Below are 16,756 nucleotides of genomic sequence, written 5' to 3'. Positions count from 1 at the left end.
GGAGCCAGTCTGTGTGCGTGTGTGTGTGTGAGAGTGCCATTCTGTCTCATAGTATAAACACAAACTTCACTCTTTCAAAAAACGTCTTTAATACACAAAAACGTCAAGAATATAAACATCAATAGTATTCATGTATAAAACAAATAGCACATGTACTTATAAACACAATTTCTCACCCATCGTTTTTTAAAGCACCAATTCACTGACATCATTCCTTGAGATTATAAAAGTTTACTAGCGTTAGTGTGATCAATCAATCAAAACCTAAATTATTATTCCTAATTATTCCTAATTGTGCCTATATTCTAATGACCCATAATTCATTAAGAATCTTGTTTAAGTTGGCTCCAGATAGAAGTTGCCCTTAGGTACAGATCTCGGATCAGTTTTCCCTCACCCAAAGGACAATGCAACGTCTCCTCTTCACCCCCTGCTGACATCACCAATTCAAGTCATTATCCAGTCATTAGGTAGAATAGTCTATGGAATATTACGTCAAATAGGAGCTGCTTATATTTGTCCTGTTTCATACATGTACACGTGTGGAGGCCAGTAGGAATGTGTTTCATCCCCCTGAGACCCTCTCAGACAGTGAGGTTACAGATCAGCCACGTGTGGAGGCCAGTAGGAATGTGTTTCATCCCCCTGAGACCCTCTCAGACAGTGAGGTTACAGATCAGCCACACCTAGGCTACCCGCCACGCTAAAAGTAACTCTGTAACTATCTATTAAAACTTTTACAAGGAAAGAGAGAGAGAGAGACACAGAGAGAGAGAGAGATAGAGAGAGGAGGAGAGAGAGAGAGACACAGAGAGAGAGAGACACACAGAGAGAGAGCGACACACAGAGAGAGAGAGAGACACAGAGAGAGAGAGAGGGAGAGAGAGAGAGACACAGAGAGAGAGACACAGAGAGAGTAAGACACAGAGACAGAGAGAGAGACAGAGAGAGACAGAGAGAGACAGAGAGAGACAAAGAGAGAGAGAGAGACACAGACACAGAGAGAGACAGACAGAGAGAGAGACAGACACAGAGACAGAGAGAGAGACAGAGAGAGACACAGAGAGAGAGAGCGACACAGAGAGAGAGAGAGAGAGAGAGAGAGAGAGAGAGAGAGAGAGAGAGAGAGAGAGAGAGAGAGAGAGAGAGAGAGAGAGAGAGAGAGAGAGAGAGAGAGCTAAATATTGTAATGGGGGCATCTGTGGTGTGTGTGAGGATGTTAGCGTATAGAACATCAACATAAAGTCACTCGGTGTTGAGTATAGTGGAGAAACTTGTTAAAGGTCTGTGTGTGACTGCACCTGTATAACTCCTGGAACACTGACAACTGGTCCTTCCATTAAACCAGCTGTGCTTTACAAACTATCCCTCTGATACACTGAGTCGGCAGCCTTTCCCTTTAACAAACTGGAACTGGTTTATACTGTGTAACACAGTGAGGGGAATAGACAAACACTACAGCTTGGTTGGAGGTAGAAACCAGTGCTGTGTTACCCCTGCCTTTGACCCTGTGTGATTAAGTCCCTGATACACGCATACCATTACTCAACCTCTATTTCTAGTCCTTCCTCTCTCTCTCTCTCTCTCTCTCCTCTTTCCTCTCGCTCTCTCTCTCTCCTTTCAGGCCCCCTCTGTGTGTGTTTGTGTTGGCAAAAACCTCTTAAGCGCGGTAGGTAAAATCCCTACATCCAACAAGCCTGCCAAGAAAGCCACACACACACACACACACACACACACACACACACACACACACACACACACACACACACACACACACACACACACACACACACACACACACACACACACACACACACACACACACACGTGCAGGCACGCCAAACACACAAAGAGAGCAGGAGAGCCAAGAAAGCTTCACTCAGCTCAACCTCAGGGGGAGAAGCTTTAGAAAACCCCAGGTCCTTTCTCCTCCCACACAATAATATGTGCTGCTGTTACTGTACGTTAGTCGTTGTTATCATGCAGCTCTTACTAATATACTGTGTCTGAAAGGAGGATCACATTTACATATATCTGGTTTACTTTAGGCCAGAGAATGTTCCCACAGGAAAAACAACGCTGTTTTACAGAAGTCGGAAGCTCTTCCTCAGTTCATGCTACTCTACTGTAATGTTTACATTAGTTAGTTTGTTAGTTTACACTAGAAAGGGCCGATCTTAGAGATGTCCTAACTTGAGGGGTCGTGACCCCACTCTCCCATCTGGGATACATTCTCAGAGACTTTCTGCCTTACCCTTTCTATCTCCCTCTCTCCTTCTCTCTCATGAGAATGCAGCCTCCTCTCTCTCTCTTCCATTCACCCCTTTTCTCTCATCCTCCTTCTTTCCCTCTCCTTTTACCCCTTTTCGCTCCCTATTTTTCTGTACTCTCTACTATTCTCCTCCCCCTCTCTGTCTCCTTCTTCTCCCCTCTTTCCCCTTCTCTCAGGGTAGTTCGGTCAGTCAGAGGTCTGGTTGTCATTAGCTTCCTGTTACTGAGAGAGAGAGAGAGAGAGAGAGAGAGAGAGAGAGAGAGAGAGAGAGAGAGAGAGAGAGAGAGAGAGAGAGAGAGAGAGAGAGAGAGAGAGAGAGAGAGAGAGAGAGAGAGAGAGAGAGAGAGAGAGAGAGAGAGAGAGAGAGAGAGAGAGAGAGAGAGAGAGAGAGAGAGAGAGAGAGAGAGAGAGAGAGAGAGAGAGAGAGAGAGAGAGAGAGAGAGAGAGAGAGAGAGAGAGAGAGAGAGAGAGAGAGAGAGAGAGAGAGAGAGAGAGAGAGAGAGAGAGAGAGAGAGAGAGAGAGAATGAGCAAGAGAGAGCAAGAGAGGGAGAGAATGAGCAAGAGAGAGCAAGAGAGGGAGAGAATGAGCAAGAGAGAGAGCAAGAGAGGGAGAGAATGAGCAAGAGAGAGAGCAGAGTGTTAGAGGGAGAGAGAGAGACATAGTGTGTCTAAACTCTGGTGTCCAAACACCCAGCGTGCCCTCGACCTTCTGTCTGAGGACCAACTAGGTTCACCCAGCCACATAATAATACACACAGGCACAAACGACCTGAGAGCACAGCAGGAAAGGGTGGCAACAGCACTGAAGGGAGTGATTGAAAAGGCTTCTTCTACTTTCCCCAATGCACAAGTGGTTATCTCCACCCTGCTACCACGAAAAGACTTCCACCCTGCCACAATACAGCGGGTAAACGCAAGTATTTCCCGTGACTGTGCCTCAAAACCAAATGTTTTCCTGGCCCACCACTCCACCCTGGACTTGAACAGCCTCTATGACCAGGTCCACCTCTACAAGGCAGCAGTGCCCACCTTTGCCAGGACCCTAAAGGACATCGCTCTCAAACGTATCCCCAACACTTCACACAGGAGCAACAGATCAATAGACTCTCCACCCAGACCAGCGAGACACCCTCCCAGACCTGCAGGACCCCCCTGGACCTACACATAGAGGACCCACGCCAAGAGGAATTACATCCAGACCACAGTACACCCAGACACATCCACACCCCCACCCCAACCAATCAACACCCCCCACGTCAACCATGCCCACACCCCATTTAGGCCCCCTCAGATCAGACCTATGCCACTCCTGCCCACCCCATGCACCCCACCCCGCAAAGAGGGCCTCAACATGGAAGCCACACATACGCCCAGGTAGTGAGCGGGCAAACAGTCCCAACCCCCACTCTCACACTCGCCCAAGCCAATAGCATGTACCAGATGCTCAGCAGGCTCTGCTCACACTTACTGGCCTGAGGCCAAACCACACGACCAACAACACTGGACATTCTATGGAACAAAAAGCCTTCACTATATCATCCTGGAATATCCAAGGCCTGAGGTCATCTGCCTTTGGCCTAAAGAGCAGAAACCCGGACTTCACCAAAGAAATCGGTAATACAGACATTGTCATCCTGCAAGAAACCTGGTATAGAGGAGACGGACCCACTGGTTGCCCTCTAGGTTACAGAGAGCTGGTAGTCCCATCCACCAAACTACCAGGTGTGAAACAGGGAAGGGACTCAGGGGGTATGCTAATTTGGTATAGAGCAGACCTAACTCACTCCATTAAATTAATCAAAACAGGAACATTCTACATTTGGCTAGAAATTCAAAAGGAAATTATCCTAACAGAGAAAAATGTCCTCCTGTGTGCTACCTATATCCCCCACTAGAATCCCCATATTTTAATGAAGACAGCTTCTCCATCCTGGAGGGCGAAATCAATAATTTCCAGGCCCAGGGACATGTACTAGTCTGTGGCGACCTAAATGCCAGAACCGGACAAGAACCTGACACCCTCAGCACACAGGGGGACAAACATCTGCCTGGAGGTGACAGCATCCCCTCCCACATATGCCCCCTAGGCACAACTATGACAACATAACCAACAAAAACGGGTCACAACTCCTGCAGCTCTGTCGCACGCTGGGTATGTACATAGTCAACGGTAGGCTTCGAGGGGACTCCTATGGTAGATACACCTATAGCTCATCTCTTAGCAGTAGTACTGTAGACTACTTTATCACTGACCTCAACCCAGAGTCTCTCAGAGCGTTCACAGTCAGTCCACTAACACCCCTATCAGACCACAGCAAAATCACAGTCTACTTAAACAGAGCAATACTCAACCACGAGGCATCAAAGCCAAAGGAACTGAGTAACATTAAGAAATGCTATAGGTGGAAGGAATGCAGTTTGGAAACCTACCAAAAAACAATTAGGCAACAACAAATTCAATCCCTTTTAGACAATTTCCTGGGTAAAACGTTCCACTGTAATAGTGAAGGTGTAAACTTGGCAGTAGAAAATCTTAACAGTATATTTGACCTCTCAGCTTCCCTATCAAATCTAAAAATCTCAAATAGAAAACCGAAGAAAATTAACAATAATGACAAATGGTTTGATGAGGAATGCAAAAATCTAAGAAAGAAATTGAGAAACCTGTCCAACCAAAAACATAGAGACCCGGAAAACCTGAGTCTACGCCTTCACTATGGTGAATCACTAAAACAATACAGAAATACACTACGGAAAAAGAAGGAACAGCATGTCAGAAATCAGCTCAATGCAATTGAAGAATCCATAGACTCTAACCACTTCTGGGAAAATTGGAAAACACTAAACAAACAACAACACGAAGAATTATCTATCCAAAATGGAGATGTATGGGTAAACCACTTCTCCAATCTTTTTGGTTCTATAACAAAGAACAAAGAGCAAAAACATATACATGATCAACTACAGATCTTAGAATCAACTATTAAAGACTACCAGAACCCACTGGATTCTCCAATTACATTGAATGAGTTACAGGACAAAATAAAAACCCTCCAACCCAAAAAGGCCTGTGGTGTCGATGGTATCCTCAATGAAATGATCAAATATACAGACAACAAATTCCAATTGGCTATACTAAAACTCTTTAACATCATACTTAGCTCTGGCATCTTCCCCAATATTTGGAACCAAGGACTGATCACCCCAATCCACAAAAGTGGAGACAAATTTGACCCCAATAACTACCGTGGAATATGTGTCAACAGTAACCTTGGGAAAATCCTCTGCATTATTATTAACAGCAGACTCGTACATTTCCTCAATGAAAACAATGTACTGAGCAAATGTCAAATTGGCTTTTTACCAAATTACCGTACAACAGACCATGTATTCACCCTGCACACCTTAATTGACAACCAAACAAACCAAAACAAAGGCAAAGTCTTCCCATTCTTTGTTGATTTCAAAAAAGCCTTCGACTCAATTTGGCATGAGGGTCTGCTATACAAACTGATGGAAAGTGGTGTTGGGGGTAAAACATATGACATTATAAAATCCATGTACACAAACAACAAGTGTGCGGTTAAAATGGGCAAAAAACACACACAATTCTTCACACAGGGTCGTGGGGTTAGACAGGGATGCAGCTTAAGCCCCACCCTCTTCAACATATATATCAACGAACTGGCGTGGCCACTAGAAAAGTCTGCAGCACCCGGCCTCCCCTGCTAGAATCCGAAGTCAAATGTCTGCTGTTTGCTGATGATCTGGTGCTTCTGTCACCAACCAAGGAGGGCCTACAGCAGCACCTAGATCTTATGCACAGATTCTGTCAGACCTGGGCCCTGACAGTAAATCTCAGTAAGACCAAAATAATGGTGTTCCAAAAAGGTCCAGTCACCAGGACCACAAATACAAATTCCATCTAGACACTGTTGCCCTAGAGCACACAAAAACTATACATACCTTGGCCTAAACATCAGCGCCACAGGTAACTTCCACAAAGGTGTGAACGATCTGAGAGACAAGGCAAGAAGGGCATTCTATGCCATCAAAATAAACATAAATTTCAACATACCAATTAGGATTTGGCTAAAAATACTTGAATCAGTCATAGAGCCCATTGCCCTTTATGGTTGTGAGGTCTGGGGTCCGCTCACCAACCAAGACTTCACAAAATGGGACAAACACCAAATCGAGACTCTGCACGCAGAATTCTGCAAAAATATCCTCCGTGTACAACGTAAAACACCAAATAATGCATGCAGAGCAGAATTAGGCCGATACCCACTAATTATCAAAATCCAGAAAAGAGCCATTAAATTCTACAACCACCTAAAAGGAAGCGATTCACAAACCTTCCATAACAAAGCCATCACAAACAGAGAGATGAACCTGGAGAAGAGTCCCTAAGCAAGCTGGTCCTGGGGCTCTGTTCACAAACACAAACACACCCTACAGAGCCCCAGGACAACAGCACAATTAGACCCAACCAAATCATGAGAAAACAAAAAGATAATTACTTAACACATTGGAAAGAATTAACAAAAAAACAGAGCAAACTAGAATGCTATTTGGCCCTACACAGAGAGTACACAGCGGCAGAATACCTGACCACTGTGACTGACCCAAAATTAAGGAAAGCTTTGACTATGTACAGACTCAGTGAGCATAGCCTTGCTATTGAGAAAGGCCGCCGTAGGCAGACATGGCTCTCAAGAGAAGACAGGCTATGTGCTCACTGCCCACAAAATGAGGTGGAAACTGAGCTGCACTTCCTAACCTCCTGCCCAATGTATGACCATATTAGAGAGACATATTTCCCCCAGATCACACAGATCCACAAAGAATTCGAAAACATATCCAATTTTGAAAAACTCCCATATCTACTGGGTGAAATTCCACAGTGTGCCATCACAGCAGCAAGATTTGTGACCTGTTGCCACGAGAAAAGGGCAACCAGTGAAGAACAAACACCATTGTAAATACAACCCATATTTATGCTTATTTATTTTATCTTGTGTCCTTTAATTATTTGTACATTGTGTATATATATATAATATGACATTTGTAATGTCTTTACTGTTTTGAAACTGTTGAGAGAGAGAGAGAGAGAGAGAGAGAGAGAGAGAGAGAGAGAGAGAGAGAGAGAGAGAGAGAGAGAGAGAGAGAGAGAGAGAGAGAGAGAGAGAGGAAGCTGTGGCTGACTTTGACGCAGGGGGAAATCGGACGTCATTGAAAACTCTCGCTATCTCTCGCTTGAACCCTTCTCCAGAAACCTGTCTTGTAAACATGCCATGAGCATGATATAATATACGTCATAACCTGTCATAGCCTGTCATACCAACTGCTCCCAGCCGCCCTCCCATCTAAACCTTAAACTCTAACAGCAGTAACTGCAGGAGTTTTATCAACACTCTTTCACAGGTAACATAACACCACAACTTACTTTATGGCCCATTTTATAGAGCATGGCGTTTATAGGATAGTGGGGCGATTCAAAGCTACTTTACTGTTTACCTCAGATGGAGTCGTTACTGTTATGAACTGGGTCCATGTCTTTAATGAGGGTATAAATGGCTCTAAGTGCTGCTAAATACAAGAGAACTACACAACCGTCTAATAGAACGAATCAAATGCATCCAGGAAGGAACAGGAGTTCTGCTGCTTTTCACTTTTACTGTAGCCTGGTTCCAGATCTGTTTGTACTGTCTCGCAAGGGTCATTGTCATGCCAAACAGCACAAACTGATCTGGGACCAGGCTAGTTTTAGAGAGGCCGTCTACCAACAACTCTCAGAGGACTCCTTGAAAGTGCATCTGCATTCGTAGAGGTGCGTAGGAAACAGAGCCATTGTTTGAGCGAGGTTATAAATGGCTGTGTTTTGGGGCACAGAGTAAATGCTAATAACCCAACCCACAATGCTTTCTGCTGTTCTGCCTCCTGGGTTCAGCAAACCAACTGTGTCAACTTCTGCTCTTGGTTTTGAGTGATATCCAGGAAATAGGTACTTACAGTACAACAGCCATAGGATGTACATCCCTATGGTACGCTATTACATTGGCTACGGAGCTATTGACTAGGGAATTACACCACTAAAGCCTCTTCTAATTGGCTACGGAGCTATTGACTAGGGAATTACACCACTAAAGCCTCTTCTAATTGGCTACGGAGCTATTGCCTAGAGAACTACACCAGTAAAGCCTATTCTAATTGGCTACAGAGCTATTGACTAGGGAATGACACCACTAAAGCCTCATCTAATTGGCTACGGAGCTATTGCCTCGGGAACTACACCAGTAAAGCCTATTCTAATTGGCTACAGAGATATTGCCTCGGGAACTACACCAGTAAAGCCTATTCTAATTGGCTACAACGCTATCTAGTCATGGCCTAATACACCAGCTGGTCTCTCCTCTATCTCCAGTTTAGCCCCAGTCCCTGTGGACTGAGGACAGAATTATCAGTAATAGGAGAGATATGGTCGTCCATCTGGCAACCGATTCAACCGTCACCATCCAACCCACATGTTGTTGTCTTTCCTCTCTTTAGCTTTTAGTTGGGTTTTTCATTGGAGCTGTCAAACAAAACTGATAATCCCAGACTGCACCCATATTCCCTACATAGTACACTACTATGAGATACTAGGACACACCTTATATTCCCTATATAGTGCACTACTTTTGGCAGCCTATTTCCCATGTATTGCAATACTAGGACATATTCAAATCTTGACAATAATGAGGGGTTGTGTACTCTAATGGTGGGAAACAGGCAGGGGTCAGGTTTTGACCTTTAACCTCTAGGTGAAAGATAGAATGCATCTGTTCAACCTGCTCAACTGACAATGGGGGAGTAATGGTTCTAGAAGGTCTGGTTTAGAATGGGCTTCTAGTTTGAATGGTTTTTACAAATGATTGTTTGGTTTATATTTTTCTGATACAGTATGTGTTGTATTGATACAATGGAATTCAGTACTTTCAGGTTTTGGTGGTATCGGGTTGGGGGAAAGCCCAGCCTGGATGCAGAACCTTTTCAAACTGCATTCAGCAACAGTACCGTATTGTGTTCAGGACGTGACAACAACAACAGTTCAGCTAAAGCAAAGACCAACTGGCACCCAGACTAGTGATAAAACCTTTTAGGTAACACAAATCTATACAAATATTTACATGTTACAAGCTGCTCTGCAGCTTAAAGTAAATCTCTATAAAAACACATAACACTGAGTTATCAATATATATCTCAATATAATCTTGCATTACTCAACAATCTCTATATATTCATTGTATATAGCTGGCATTATCTCCTTTTTCTCTTTTAAAGCCTTGAGGTCACCTTAGCAACAGTTTAATGCAGGGTCCATTCAAGTCTAGTCCCAAAACCACCCTATGAGCAAAAGACATTGAAAAGTAATTGAAAATGTTTTTTTTGGTCAAAAATATATGTTGAAAAGACGTTGAAAAGCTTAAAAAGTTATGTAATTTCAACCAAATTTTCTCACTGGGACTACACAACACTGCAACACTGCACAACACTGCCCACAATCCTCCCCATTCAAAGTACCTGAGAGGAATACATCGTGAGGCAGAGGAAAACGTGTGCGCAGGTCATTTGTATCATTGGCTGCTTTAGGAGCAACGGAAGTACAAACAAAATCCAACCCAGAGTTTCCATTTGGTGAGAACTGAAGGCACTACAAAGGAACAACTAAAATGTCCATTTGGTGAGCACTGAAGGCACTGCAAACGGACAACCAAAATCAAACCAGATTACATTTGAATTTGGTGAGCACTGAAGGCTATATAGGCACAAGCAAAATCAAAAATCCAACACTGGCGCAAGTTCCCTCTCTCTCTTCTTTCATCACTGAACTTTAGGCATGATAAAACAACCAAAATCTAACAGAGTTTCCTCCCCCTCCCCCTCTTCCTCCACTCTGATCACTGGACACTAGGCACCACCAGGTATCCATTAAAGGTAATATAGACGTCCACGTCATCACTACAGATGGCGTTCTCCCTCCCCCTCCCCCTCCACTCTGATCACTGGACACTAGGCGCCACCAGGTATCCATTAAAGGTAATATAGACGTCCACGTCATCACTATAGACGGTGTTCTCCCCCTCCCTCCCCCTCTGATCACTGGACACTAGGCGCCACCAGGTATCCATTAAAGTTAATATAGACGTCCACGTCATCACTATAGACGGTGTTCTCCCCCTCCCTCCCCCTCCCCCTCTGATCACTGGACACTAGGCGCCACCAGGTATCCATTAAAGGTAATATAGACGTCCACGTCATCACTATAGACGGTGTTCTCCCCTCCCTCCCCTCCCCTCCGATCACTGGACACTAGGCGCCACCAGGTATCCATTAAAGTTAATATAGACGTCCACGTCATCACTATAGACGGTGTTCTCCCCCTCCCTCCCCCTCCCCCTCTGATCACTGGACACTAGGCGCCACCAGGTATCCATTAAAGGTAATATAGACGTCCACGTCATCACTACAGACGGCGTTCTACCCCTGCCCCTCCCCTCCCCTCTGATCACTGGACACTAGGCGCCACCAGGTATCCATTAAAGGTAATATAGACGTCCACGTCATCACTACAGACGGCGTTCTACCCCTGCCCCTCCCCTCCCCTCCCCCTGATCACTGGACACTAGGCGCCACCAGGTATCCATTAAAGGTAATATAGACGTCCACGTCATCATTACAGACGGCGTTCTACCCCTGCCCCTCCCCCTCCCCCCTGATCACTGGACACTAGGCACCACCAGGTATCCATTAAAGGTAATATAGACGTCCACGTCATCACTATAGACGGCGTTCTCCCTCTCCCTCTTGTAGAGCCTGACCCAGACCTCGTCGTTCAGCGCCAGGTCCATCATCACACTCTGACTCTGCATGATGGACCTCTCACTGGGCTGGGCGTACAGGATCACCTGCTCCTTATCGTTGTGCATCAGGTGGAGGTAGGTCTCCTTGAAGTTCCACGTGTGGATGTTCACGTTGAAGAAGTAGATACCTGGGACGAAGCAGTAGAATTTACCTTCAGAGAAAGGAGGAGAAAGTGATTAGTTAGTGTTAGAGTCAGGCGTTTTAATGCTGGGCTGGAACAAAAATACTGCAAATAAGTGATGTTGAAGATGTTGATCCTGGGATGAAGCAGTAGAATTTACCGTGAGAGAAGAGAAAGTGTTAGAATCAGGTGTTTTTTAAATTATTAGTGCTGGGCTGGAACAAAAGCCTGCACCCTAGAGACATCGGAGTAGTAGTAGACGCACGGACGTAGCAGTAGAATTTACCTTTGAACATGTGGGGAAAAGTGTGTGGGGCCTCCTGAGTGGGGCAGTGGTCTAACAGACTGCATCACAGTGCTAGAGGGGTCACTACAGATCCGGGTTCGATACCTGGCTGTGTTGCAGCCGGCCGCGACCGGGAGACCCATGAGACGCCGCACAATTGTCCATGAGTTGTCCGGGTTAGGGGAGGGTTTTCCCGGCCGGGATGTACTTCTCCCATCGCGCTCTAGCGACTCCTGTGGCGGGCCGCACACCTGCACGCTGACTTCGGTTGCCAGGTGTACGGTGTTTCCTCCGACACATTGGTGCGGCTGACTTCCGGGTTAAGCGAGCAGAGTGTCAAGAAGCAGTGCGGCTTGTCAGGGCCGTGTTTCGGTGGACACATGGCTCTCGACCTTCGCCTCTCCCGAGTCCGTAAGGGAGTTGCAGCGATGGGACAAGACTGTAACTACCAAATGGATATCACCAAATTTGAAAGAAAAAGAGGTAAAAAATAAAGTATAAAATAGTGTGTGTGTGTGTGTGTCCTTGTGGTTCTTCAATTACCTTTGAACATGTTGAAGTGCTCGTAGAGGTTGACGAACACCGTGTCAAACACCAGGGCCTGGTAGTAGTCTATACTGTGGAGGGATTTACGTCTCCCTACAGAGAAGGAGGAGTGCTGTGTCTTACAGGCATCTCCCGGGGCGCCCGCCTGGCCCTTAGTCCCTTGAGGACCCATGGGACCCCGGTAACCTTGGGGACCTTCTTTACCATTTTTCCCTGGCATGCCTTTATCTCCTCTGTCACCTTTATCACCTGGGGAGGGAAAGAGAAAGAACATATGTAGTCTAGATCTATCTGAGATAGCATGAACAAGGAAATACCTCTCTTCTGGTGTGTGTGTGTGTGTGTGTGTGTGTGTGTGTGTGTGTGTGTGTGTGTGTGTGTGTGTGTGTGTGTGTGTGCTCCCTTATCCGAGGGCTTGGTGGATTTTCCACACCCATTGACCATATATGGACATCTCTGATGCTTTAACCACATGATCTAAACAGGCCCCCTCTTGTCCAGGTCCTGTTAAAATGATCATCCTCTAGATACAGTCGCCTCGTAGCACTCATCCGAGGTCAGTATTCTTCCTGATGTCTAGATAGTGATGGTCAGGGTTAAGATGGTGTAAACTGATCCTAGATCTGTAGATACGCCTTCAAGCCATGATTACTATCAGTTGGACAAGAAGTTGAAAAGCATCTGGACATTGTGCTTTATGATAACCAATACCACTTTTAGAGATTCATTTCTCCATATATTTAGACTTAGTTAGCGACTCCATATACAGTTGCAAGAAAAAGTATATGAACCCTTTGGAATGACCTGGATTCTACATAAATTGGTCAAGAAATGTGATCTGATCTTCCTCTAAGTCACAACAATAGACAGTGTGCTGAAACGAATAATACACAAATTATAGTGTTTGTCTTGTCTATATTGAATACATCATTTAAACATTCACAGTGTAGGTTGGGAAAATGTGAAACCCTAAGCTAATGAGTTATCCAAAAACTAATTGGAGTCAGGACTCTGATAACCCGGAGTCCAATCAATGAGATGAGATTGGAGACGTTGGTTAGAGCTGCCCTGCAATATAAATGCTATTCATGCTATTCCCATGAAGCATTGCCTGATGTGAACCATGCCTTGAACAAAAGAGATCTCAGAAGACCTCAGATAAAGAATTGCTGACTTGCCTAAAGCTGGAAAGGGTTATCAAAGTATCTCTAAAAGCCTTGATGTTCATCAGTCCACGGTAAGGCAAATGATCTATTAATGGAGAAAGTTCAGCACTGTTGCTACTCTCCCTAGGAGTGGCCGCCCTGCAGGTTAAGAAGAATCCTAGAGTGTCAGCTAAAGACTTACAGAAATCTCTGGAACATGCTAACATCTCTGTCGACGGGTTTACGATATGTAAAACACTAAACAAGAATGGTGTTCATGGGAGGACACCACAGAAGAAGCCACTGCTGTCTGAAGTTTGCAAAAGAGCATCTGGATGTTCCACAGAGCTCCTGGCAAAATGTTCTGTGGACAGATGAAACTACAGTTGAGTTGTTTGGAAGGAACACAACACTATGTGTGGAGAAAAAAGGCACAGCACACCAACATAAAAACCTCATCCCAACTGTAAAGTATGGTGGAGGGAGCATCATGGTTTGGGGCTGCTTTACTGCCTCAGGGTCTGGACAGCTTGCTATCATCGATGGAAAAATGAATTCCCATCAAGACATTTTGCAGGAGAATGTTAGGATATCTGTCCGCCAATTGAAGCTCAACAGAAGTCAACCAACGACCCAAACACAGAAGTGCAGCTCTTTGGTCTTGGCCATTGTTTGAAGTTGTGGACAGGTGCCTTTATGGATAACAAGTTCAGGGAGGTAACATGGTTTGGGGCTGCTTTAGGACAGTTGGAGGATCGAGGAAAATGCCTCTTAAAATGAAGAAGTTACAGGTCTGTGAGAGCCCAAAACACAGAAATCTTGCTTTGTCTTTGGTCTTGGCCATAGTGGAGTTTGGAGTGTGACTGTTTGATATTTTCCACAAACAGGTAATTTGCAAATAATATCATTAAAAAATTTGCCTTAAAATCAATGTGATTTTGTCTGTCATAGTTGAAGTGTACCTATGAAGAAAATGACAGGCCTCTCTCATCTTTTTAAGTGGGAGAACTTGCACAATTGGTGGCTACACTAAATACTTTTTTGCCCCACTGTATATAGTCTTTATATAGTTAGTCTCTCTCTATATATATATATTGTCTTTATATAGTTAGTCTCTATATACATAGTCTTTATATAGTTAGTCCCTAAATATATAGTAAGTCTCTATATATATATTGTATTTATATAGGTAGTCTCCATATATACAGTTAGTCTCTATATATATAGTCTTTATATAGGTAGTCTCTATTTATATAGTCTTTATATAGTTAGTCTCTATATATACAGTTAGTCTATCTATATATAGCCTTTATATAGTTAGTCTCTATATATACAGTTAGTCTCTATATATATTGTCTTTATATAGTTAGTCTATATATATACAGTTGGTCTCTATATATATTGTCTTTATATAGTTTGTCTCTATATATAGTCTTTATATAGTTGGTCTCTATATATATTGTCTTTATATAGTTAGTCTCTATATATAGTCTTTATATAGTTAGTCTCTATATATATTGTCTTTATATAGTTAGTCTCTATATATATTGTCTTTATATAGTTAGTCTCTATATATATTGTCTTTATATAGTTAGTCTCTATATATATTGTCTTTATATAATTAGCTAGTGCCTCTTTTCTAAGCAAACTGGATTGTTGCAGTATCAATCCTCTCACACACCACTGCTTGATTATATGAGGCTGTGTGTGTGTTTTCAGCCACATCATCAGGTTCAGTGCCAGGTGAATACTGCCTTCTGGGAGCCTCCCACCTCCCTCGCTCCTCCCTCCCTCGCTCCCTCCCTCCCACCGTCCCTCCCTCCCACCGTCCCTCCCACCGTCCCTCCCACCCTCCCACCGTCCCTCCCTCCCACCGTCCCTCCCACCCTCCCACCGTCCCTCCCTCCCTCCCACCGTCCCTCCCACCCTCCCACCGTCCCTCCCTCACTCACTCTAAACAATGATTTCAATGAATCTAGAGTTTTTTTCAGATTGTGTGTATGTGCATGTCCATGTGTGTGCCACGCTTCTAAGTGAGAGAAACGTAACTAACTACCTGTTGTTTTTGGGATAGGGTCAGGGGTCAGCTAAACCTGACATGGAATCTCTATCACAGAACACAGATTAAACCATAACCACACACACACCAGATGAAACAATACATGACATGTCTCCTGGACTATTTTAGAGGAATAAGGCTTAGAAATAGAACACAAGGTCTTTATCTCTTTGTGTGTGTCTGTGTGTGTTTGTGTGTGTCTGTGTGTGTTCAGTTTGATTCCCTGTGTCTTCTGTGTGTGTTATTTTGTTCTTTAAGAACGCTGACCTGGCTGATTACTGATCCTGCCAAGTGTCTTCTTTTCAATAAGCTGTTACATCCTTATAAAGGCTAGTTTTAGAGGACTGGCTTGGGAAACGTCGCTCTAAGGCCTAGATCTCATCTTGTCTGTCGGGATGTTTCTTTGTACTGTACCTTTGAGGTTGGTCATCTAAGATACTGATGATGTACTGGTGTGTGTGTGTGTGTGTGTTGTCCCTTACCTTTGAGGTTGGTCATCTAAGATACTGAAGATGATGTACTGGTGTGTGTGTGTGTGTGTGTGTGTGTTGTCCCTTACCTTTGAGGTTGGTCATCTAAGATACTGATGATGTACTGGTGTGTGTGTGTGTGTGTGTGTGTGTGTTTGTCCCTTACCTTTGAGTATGGTCATGTTGATGTAGGTGTGGACCTCTGGCGTGGCGGAGGCGTGGACGTGTGGGCAGGGTGTGCAGCAGAGGATTCTGGGGGCTGCAGGGGGTCGCAGCATCGTCTGCATAGTCTTGGGGGAGGTCTGGAGGGGGAGGGATGGACGTGGCCAGGGGGAGGAGCAACAGGACGGACAGACACACCCCCAACATGATGACCACACCTGAGGAGAGAGAGATAGGGAGAGCGAGAGGGGGAGAGGTAGAGAGAGATAGGGAGAGTAGAGGGGGAGAGGTAGAGAGAGATAGGGAGAGCGAGAGGGGGAGAGGTAGAGAGAGAGGGAGAGCGAGAGGGGGAGAGGTAGAGAGAGATAGGGAGAGCGAGAGGGGGAGAGGTAGAGAGAGATAGGGAGAGCGAGAGGGGGAGAGGTAGAGAGAGATAGGGAGCGAGAGGGGGAGAGGTAGAGAGAGATAGGGAGAGCGAGAGGGGGAGAGGTAGAGAGAGATAGGAGAGGAGAGGGGAGAGGTAGAGAGATAGGGAGAGCGAGAGGGGGAGAGGTAGAGAGAGATAGGGAGAGCGAGAGGTAGAGGAGGGAGGAGTGAGGGGGGAGGGAGGTAGAGGAGATAGAGAGGAGAGGGAGCGGGGGAGAGGTAGAGAGAGAGGGCAGAGGGAGAGAGAGAGAGAGAGAGAGAGAGAGGCAGGGAGAGAGTGAGAGAGAGAGAGAGAGAGAGAGAGAGGAGAGAGAGAGAGAGAGAGAGAGAGAGAGAGAGAGAGAGAGAGAGAGTGAGACCA

The 16,756-nt window shown here is 45.0% G+C and overlaps 1 pseudogene; it reads right to left on the bottom strand.

The window, feature by feature from the left end:
* Window positions 1–11,008: 11,008 nt before the first annotated feature.
* LOC118382416 (complement C1q tumor necrosis factor-related protein 1-like) lies at window positions 11,009–16,177 on the bottom strand (annotated as a pseudogene).
* Window positions 16,178–16,756: the final 579 nt, after the last annotated feature.

The sequence above is a fragment of the Oncorhynchus keta genome, unplaced genomic scaffold (assembly GCF_023373465.1).
Source record: "Oncorhynchus keta strain PuntledgeMale-10-30-2019 unplaced genomic scaffold, Oket_V2 Un_contig_992_pilon_pilon, whole genome shotgun sequence".
In the NCBI taxonomy this organism is placed as follows: Eukaryota; Metazoa; Chordata; class Actinopteri; order Salmoniformes; family Salmonidae; genus Oncorhynchus; species Oncorhynchus keta.
The sequence above is the reverse complement of the archived record's forward strand: the minus strand, read 5'-3'. Positions and strand labels throughout refer to the sequence as shown.